The 8,310-nt window shown below is 40.9% G+C and overlaps 1 long non-coding RNA gene across 1 annotated transcript in view; it reads left to right on the top strand.

The window, feature by feature from the left end:
- The first annotated feature begins 214 nt into the window (after window positions 1-214).
- LOC122742745 overlaps window positions 215-8,310 on the top strand; it is a 114,215-nt gene continuing 106,119 nt past the window's right edge. The window contains exon 1 of the long non-coding RNA XR_006354951.1: window positions 215-263. This is a non-coding gene — a long non-coding RNA (uncharacterized LOC122742745). The remainder of the gene's footprint in view (window positions 264-8,310) is intronic.

Below are 8,310 nucleotides of genomic sequence, written 5' to 3'. Positions count from 1 at the left end.
AGTTTTCCCAAGCAAGAAGGTACCGGGGAGAGGCTGCCCTGTTTTCTGTGAGAACTGATTAGTGTCTTTTGAAGAAGGCAGTTGGCCACTACTGTGGAAGTATTTTAGTGACTATGGAGCGTGGGAAAATATCCCTTTGTTGGCAGAGGAATGAACTTGTCATGTAAACTAACTGATATAGCCAAGGAAAGGGACAGTATTTCCGGCTATTTGTTCCTTTCTATTGATGGGTGTAGGAGCTGCAGGAATGGAAATAACCCAAGGTAAGAATCTGCTTCTTCGAAGACTCCCAGAGTAGCTCCTTTCATGTGGGGATTCCCTCTGGGTTAGTAGAGCATTTCACACCACGCTTAAAGAGAGAGTTGTTTGAATTCGCCTCACTTGGGCTAAGGCTTTACTCCCATGATTGTTTGCTCACCCACAGTTTAAGAGAAACACAGATTATAAAGTGTCTTCTGGTGTAATTCTATAGGTTGCGTTTTCTGCCTTGAGGGACAATCATTAAATGCAGTTTTGTTGTAAATGATATATTACTAGAGGTGCTGAACTGAAATCCTCTTTCAGATATTCAGGGAAAATCACACCATAAAAAATGCAGCAGTCTTTACCCTATAGACCTGAAGGTGTCATGCCCCATGAGAAAGCTGAGTGTGTGAAGGAGAGAGGGAGAGAGCAGGAGCTGAAGAGTTGCCAAGACAAACGCACATATTCCCCAAAGTCTTTTTTTTTTTTTTTTTGCCTTTCCTTCAAGCTTTTTGCAAAGCACCTGGTTTTGAGTACCTCCCCTCCCCCCAATCAATCAGGGTCAAACTTTCGCCTGGATCTTCTCTCAATTTAAATATGGATATAGAAAGGGCATTTGAAAAGTATTCACCTTGTCACGCAAAAACCTTGAGAGGGCAGCTGTATCCCACTGCATGTAAACACTGTGAATCCTGGACATAAAAATGCTATGTGTCTATGCATAAAGCTGAAAGGAATGTGTGCCCTTTCTGGGGATTAAATCAGGGTTAAGTGGGGGTCCAGTTATCTCTCCCTCTCACCCCTCTTTTTTCTCCTACTCTTTTGTATGCTTACAGCCTATGTGTCTCTGTGTGTATGAATCTATTTATTTTGTAAGGCTCTTTTCCATGACCCCTAATAAAATATGAATTTGGCGAAACACTGGAATGTTGGCACCAAGCAAGCCAGTTTATCTAAATAAAGGAAGTAGATTATAGAGTTTATGTTTATCCTGAGGCTACCATTTAAATGTTTAAGTAATCAAACAGTGGACAAACCAAAACAGAATCCTGTCTGAGTAGGGAATACTCCATTAGGCAAAACAATTATACATCATATAGCATCTTTTTAACAGCAGCCTCATCTTTTTTTTTTTTTAGCACATTGCCTGGCACATAGTAGGCATTTAGTAAATGTTGATTGATTGATTATTTGACCCTTCAACTTTTTCAGTAAAAAGCTGAAATTAATTAATTAAATTTGATTAATTAGCAAGTTGATGGATTTGTCCTTTGTGGGCAGATAATGTATTTGTCATTTAACTGATGACCACTGTCCTTGCTAGTCTGTTAAAAGAGTGTTTGTTGAATGGATAGGTTTAGACTAGATGATTTCTAAGGCACCTTATATCTCTACATTCCATGATAGTAGAGTAATAAATTATATTTATATTTTCTCTTGTTCCCCAAACTGATTGTGCTTTGCTTTGTATTGTCTTTAACACCTCTTTGATGTGCTAAGAGAGTCTTAAGAGGAAGGAAAAATAAACTATTAAAACCAAGACCGGAATGGACAAAATGTGGATAATCTAGCTCTGAAACCAGTGTTGATGGGTTTTCATCTTGTTTTTTTTTCTTCTTCTTCTTTTGCTTGTCCTTTTGCTGGTTCTCTCTCCCTTTTTATATACTTTGTCTTTCTGCTGTCTATTCCTTCTCCTGCCCTGCTTCTCTTTCCGTTTTTATGCTCCTAGGATTTCTGCTCCAGATCCTGCTTCTCCTTTTGCTTTACCCTCCTTTTTCTGCCTCTGCCCCTGCTACTGCTTCTGCTTTTAATTTTCCCCTCCTCCTATTATTCTGCTATTAACTTTTGCTTCAGTTACTCCTGCTGCAGCTCCAGCTCCTGATTGTCCTCCTTAACTTTTTCTGCTTTTTCAGCTTTTGCTGCGCCTCCTGCTGCCACTGCTTCTGCTTTTGATTTTCCTCCTGCTTTTTCTGCTTCTGATAATTTTTTGGATTTCTTCTGGTTCTCTTTTTCATGGAGTGCATATAAGCTCTGGGGTGTAACTATCCCAACTCCTACCCACTCTGAGTCCAGTTCTTTATATCTACCCTCAGTTCTCAAAGTAATCCTGGGTCATTGAAGGGGATGCCCTTCCAATACTATAGCTCATGAGCCCTCATCAGTGTGTTTTCTCCATTATTTTAGTTGATTTCTATTAGCTAGCCAGACTCTAATAGCTTTTAGAAAGATATTTACTAAGGTAGAACAGGAAAAATAGTTGGTACAAAGCATCTTCCTCACCAAAGTCTATAATACCTGCTCCCATCAGAACACAGATAACAGAGAAAAATGGATTCAAACTTAGCTCATGTGGCAAAGGGGTAACTAAGAGCGCCAAGAAGGCCTTTGCAGGTGTCACTTTTCTGCCAGCCTCTTTGTAGAGCCTTGAATCTGCCTTTCTCTTATCATCCAATCTATCCTTGAATCCCAAGGCAGATGCTGCTGTCAGTGGTTCTGGGGACAGTGCTAGGTTGCTTTTGTTTTTACAGGTAATGGGGGTTAAGTGACTTGCCCAGGGTCACACAGCTAGTAAGTGTCAAGTGTCTGAGGCTGGATTTGAACTCAGGTACTCCTGAATTCAGGGCCGGTGCTTTAACCACTGAGCCATCTAGCTGCCCCGACAGTGCTAGGTTGCTGATGGAAGTATGGGAAGTCTCAAATCCTCCAAACCCTTTGAAGTTCACAAGGTCTTCCTCTGACCATTGTGTTTGGGGGAAGGGGGAGAAACTAATACTTGAAAAAGTCTCTCAGCCAATCCAAACCGACTCTACCTTGTTCTAGAGAAGTACATCTAGGTCTCTTTACACTAGTGAACAATCAGGGCTAAGTGGGTTGGAATGATTTGGACTGCCCTTACGTTCTCACAGTCACTTCTGTCTTCTCACCAAAATAGCAATAGTTGATATCTGTACAGTGTTTCATATAAATTCCTATTTGTGTCATGACAACTATATTTGGAATGTTTTATAAATATAATCCCCATTTCATGGATGAGGAAACTGAGCTTCAGAAAGATTAAATAGCTTACTCAAGTCATAGAGCTAGCAAATAACCATGCAAGGATTCACAGAAAACATGTTCAGCATTTTTTTAGTGATGATGAATATCTGTGGCTGCTTTTTATCTGACCGATATGTTTATCAGAATTATATGAAATGCTATATATAGTGGATATCCTAAAAGTCCTAGCACTGTTTCAAGAAACTGAAATAGCACTAAGACTTTTGGGATGCCATTTGCATTTGGAATTTATGAATTTGTTTCAAATGTCTGAAAAATAACTTGGACCATTACAGGTATAAAATGTTTAAAAAATTAAATGGGGTCATAAGTCCCTTCTATAAGAGAAATGGTTGGGGGTGGGCTAGCTAGGTGGTACAGTGGATAAAGCACTGACCCTGGAGTCAGCAGGACGGGAGTTCAAATCGGCCTCAGAAACTTGACACTTACTAGCTATGTGACCCTGGGCAAGTCACTTAACCCTCATTGAGAGAGAGAGAGAGAGAGAGAGAGAGAGAGAGAGAGAGAGATGGGTGGTTAAAATAGTAGAAAGACCCATGTTTCTTTTGACACACAGTGCACACTTCTTTATCTCCTGATGACATGATACATTTCATAATGTGTTAAAGTCAATTTTCCAGCAGCAAGATCAGGCTAGACCATCTTTATCTTTTGTGTCTCTGATAATCTCTTGTTATTCATTCATTCATTCAATATGAATGTACTAAGCATCTACTATTTGCAAAGACACAGGGCAGCAGGGTGGTGCAGTGGATAGAGTTCCCAGCCTGGAGTCAGGAAGACTCATCTTCCTGAGTCCAAATCTGGCTTTAGATACTGTGTGACCCTGGGCAAGTCACTGTTTGCCTCAGTTTTCTCATCTGTAAAATGAGCTGGAGAAGGAAATGGCAAACCACTCCAGTATCTCTGACAAGAAAACCCCAAATGGGATCACAAAGAGTTGGACACAACTGAAGTGACTGAACAACAACATTTGCAAGACAGGATGCTGGTAACTGTGGATACAAAGACAAAAATGAAACTATCCCCATCCTTAAGGAGCCCACATTCTTTAGAAAGGAAGCAACCCGTAGTCAGATAAGAATACATAAAATACAGGCGGTAGTGGTGGTGGTTGTTGAGTTGTTTCAGTTGTGTCTGACTCTCCATGTGCCCTAGGCTGGATTTCAGCTTAGCTCATTATGACTCCAGGGCTGGTGCTCTATCCACTGTGCCACCTAGATGCCCCATAAAATAGGTACAGTGCAAATTAAAAGAAAATACTTTGGGAATGAGGCCTTAATTACTTGAGGGTTTAGAAAGGGCATTGTATACAGGTATACTTGGACTAAGCTTTGATGAAAGTGAGAAATCCTTGGAAGCACGGAAAAGGGAGGAACACTTGTCAGGTTTGGAAGTAGGAGATGGAATGTTAAATGGAGGAGAAGCAAGTGTAAACCACTAATAATCCCTAAATATTCCCAAAGGCTTGTACATTTTTTAAAAGTCATATTTTAACCACCCTCAATCTTCTTCCTTCTCTTTTTAAGAAAAGACAACTTTTCAGAAACAATTTAGTAGAATTTCAGACTGCCTTAAGAAAAAACTGGAAATGTTCAGACAATATGGATAAAGATCAAGATTGCTCTAAAAAGGAATTAGCCACTAATCAATTTCATTAAACTGGTCCTTACTTTTCAAGCATTTTCCCTCTTGATGACTTTCAAACTTCTTGATTCTCTGAAAGTTCCAGGATTTTTCCCCCACTATAGCTCACAAGGCTCCAGTGTAGAACACTCTGGAAATGAGAAGAAGTAGGGGTGACATAGCCACTTATAACTACGGATCATATGGATGCCAGGGGTCTGTAAGCTGGAGCCTGCTTTACAACTTGAAAATGCTCATATCTGGGGCAGCTAGGTGGCACAGTGGATAGAGCACCGGCCCTGGAGTCAGGAGGACTTGAGTTCAAATCTGGCCTCAGACACTTAACACTTACTAGCTGTGTGACCCTGGGCAAGTCACTTAACCCCAATTGCCTGACCAAAAAACAAAAAAAAAGAAAATGCTCATATCCAATCCAGCGATCTCACCAATAAGTTCATTTATTTATTTTCATGCACACATGTGTATGAGTGTGTGATAGTAAGGAGGAGGGAATTAGGGAGAAAGGGAGAGGGAGAGAGAGAGAGAGAGAGAGAGACAGAGAGAGAGAGAGAGAGACAGAGACAGAGACAGAGACAGAGACAGACAGAGAGAGAGAGATTTTTGTATGATTTCTGTCTTCTGGTGCTATTGAAGTCGTGTCACCAAGACAGCCTTCTTCATACATGTAATAGAAAGATGAGTTGTTTTCAAGACAGAAACTATCTTTGTTTTGAGTACTGCTAAACAGTGTGAACAGGTCAGGGAAGGCATCCCTCTTGTTTCTTGTTGAGAGCCAGTGAGGAAAGAGCCACAGTGGCCATTTAATGGAACTCATACATAAAGATAAATTCTTTTATGACAGAGCTGAGAAATGGTCATTCAGCCTTTGCTTGGAGACCTCTAGGGAGGGAAACCCCACAATTTCCCAAGGCAGCCCATTTAATTTTTGGACAGTTCCAACAGTTAGGAAGTTTTTCCTTCCACAAAGCTTAATTTTGCCTTTTGGTAACTTCCACCCATTGTTCCTAGGACTGCCTTCTGGAGCCAAAGTGAGTGTGATCCCTTTTCCATATGGAAGCACTTGAAAATTCCTATCATGCTTCCCCTTACCTCCAATTCTCTTCTTCAGCCTGAAGAGACTGATGGGGGAAAAAAGCATTTATTAAGCTCTTACTATGGACTAGCCACTGTACTAAGTGCTGGGAATACAAAATCTAGCAAAAAAGGAAGATGATCCCTGCCCTCCAGGAGCTTACATTCCAATTGGGGAAGATAATACATAAAAGGGAGCTGGAAGAGGAGCATAGTGGGGGAGTCAGGGGATGAACCAGAGAGAAAAAAGCATGGCTGACATGGGCACTCACTCATATGGAGGCTCAGACAGGAGCCTGCCAATTGGAAGAGGGGCTGCAGGGGCCCCTGGCATCTCCAGAATAAGAAGACAATTGGAGAAAAGGGTAGAAAAGTCTGAATCAAACCTGAAGAGAAGTGACCTAGTTCCTTCAGCCGATCCTCTTATGTCTTGTATTCAAGCACCTTCACCATCCAGTTTGCTTCCCTCTCAATTCTCTCCAGTTTTTCAGTGCTCATTTCATTTCAGTAAAATGCGGTACCCTGAACAGAACACAACACTTAATATATGGTCTGGCCATGGGATAGCACACTAGAACTATTATGCTCTCCTTATTGCTAGGAACCCTGCCTTTCTTAGCAGTCTAAGATCACATTAGTTTCTTGAAAATAACCTGATCTCAAGGAGTTGATATTGTGTTGTACATATATAAATATACTTACAGAATAACAAGGTAGTTTTGGGTGGGAGGGCACAACAGCTGGCTGTGGGGTTCAATTAGCAGATGCTTCATATAGAAGATGTTGCTTGAGGGGAATCTTAGAAGATTGAAAGGAGTCTTTGAATTGAGGCAGGGAAGAGTTTCATATCAGGCTTGAGGGATGGGCAATGCAGAGGCCAGAAAATGAGAAATCAAGTTTAGGTGAGGGACTGCAAGAAGGCCAGAACCACAATGATTTTTTTGCTATTGCCTTCCCAGGGCTGGGATAAGGCATTTAGACTTAGAAACTCGGGTCTAATTGAATAGCAATTTCCCTCTCTTTTCTTTTTCCCTTCTCCTTCCTTTTTCTATCTCCTTCCCTTTTCCCCCTCTCCTCTCTCTCTCATCTCTAGGTCTGAGAAGTAAGGGATCAGTATCATGGACTGTGTTAATATGCAGCACCCCCACCCCATTCCTAAAGCCTGTTTCTGGGACCCTGCTCTCTGGTATCTGACTCAGGCTCAGTTGTCTTCAGATCTCTCAGTAAAAGGAAAGGATTAGCTCTGCAACTGACACCCTTTTATTGGCCCAACTTGAAGGAGGTGATTCATAACAGTTCAGCTAAGTAATTCATCTCAATCATTCACAAAAACCCACTTAATCACTTGAGACTCAGACACCCAGCCTCAATGAAGTGTGACTAGGTCTATGAGTCCTGCAGGCACAATGAATAAATCAATGTTTATTAATCACCTACTATGTGGGCTTGCTCCTGGAGGCAATAGGAAGCCATTGGACTTTATTGAGTGCAGGTGGATCAGAGCAGAGAGAGTATCATGACTGGACCTGCCTTTTGGGAACAATCACTTTGCTGGCTGAATAGAGGATGGATCAGATGGGGGAAAAGACTTAGATTTCCTTATTTTTGCTAATGACATACCAATGTACATACCCTTATCGTTTAAAGATATAATTAAAGTTCCAAAAGCAGGATCATTGGTTTATAATCTCACCAAGTCGATCAAGGAACATAATATTGTTAAGGGCAGACACCCTTTCAATGTTTTTCCCATTTGTGATCCCAGAATCTAGCACAATGCCTTGATTAAAAACATTATCATTCACCAATGAACCTCATCAAATTCTTGTTGTTGTGTTGTTTCAGTTGTGTTTGACCCTCCATGACCCCATTTAGAGTTTTCTTGGCAAAGATACTGGAGTGGTTTGCCATTTCCTTCTCCAGCTTATTTTACAGATGAGGAAACTGAAGCAAACAGGGTTAAGTGACTTGCCCAGGGTCACAAAGCTACTAAGTGTCTGAGGTCAGATTTGAACTTAGGAAGAGGAGTCTTCTTAACCCTGGGTTTAGCACTTTATCTACTGCACAATCTAGCTGCCCCTTTCATAGCACTAGAGACCTTCAACCAAACATGGATTTGCTAGCCTCAACACATTATGTCAATGCTATTTCATATTGTACATGATGAAATTAACATAAATCATGGATTCCTGGATAGTACAGAATAGGTTTTACTATATACTATGATAACATGTAAAAGAATACTGCAAAATGTGCTTTAAAATAAATTCATCAAGTCTCATAGATAGG

The sequence above is a fragment of the Dromiciops gliroides genome, chromosome 2 (genome assembly GCF_019393635.1).
Source record: "Dromiciops gliroides isolate mDroGli1 chromosome 2, mDroGli1.pri, whole genome shotgun sequence".
In the NCBI taxonomy this organism is placed as follows: Eukaryota; Metazoa; Chordata; class Mammalia; order Microbiotheria; family Microbiotheriidae; genus Dromiciops; species Dromiciops gliroides.
Note: the sequence above shows the minus strand (reverse complement) of the source record. Positions and strands in the feature narration are given on the sequence as shown.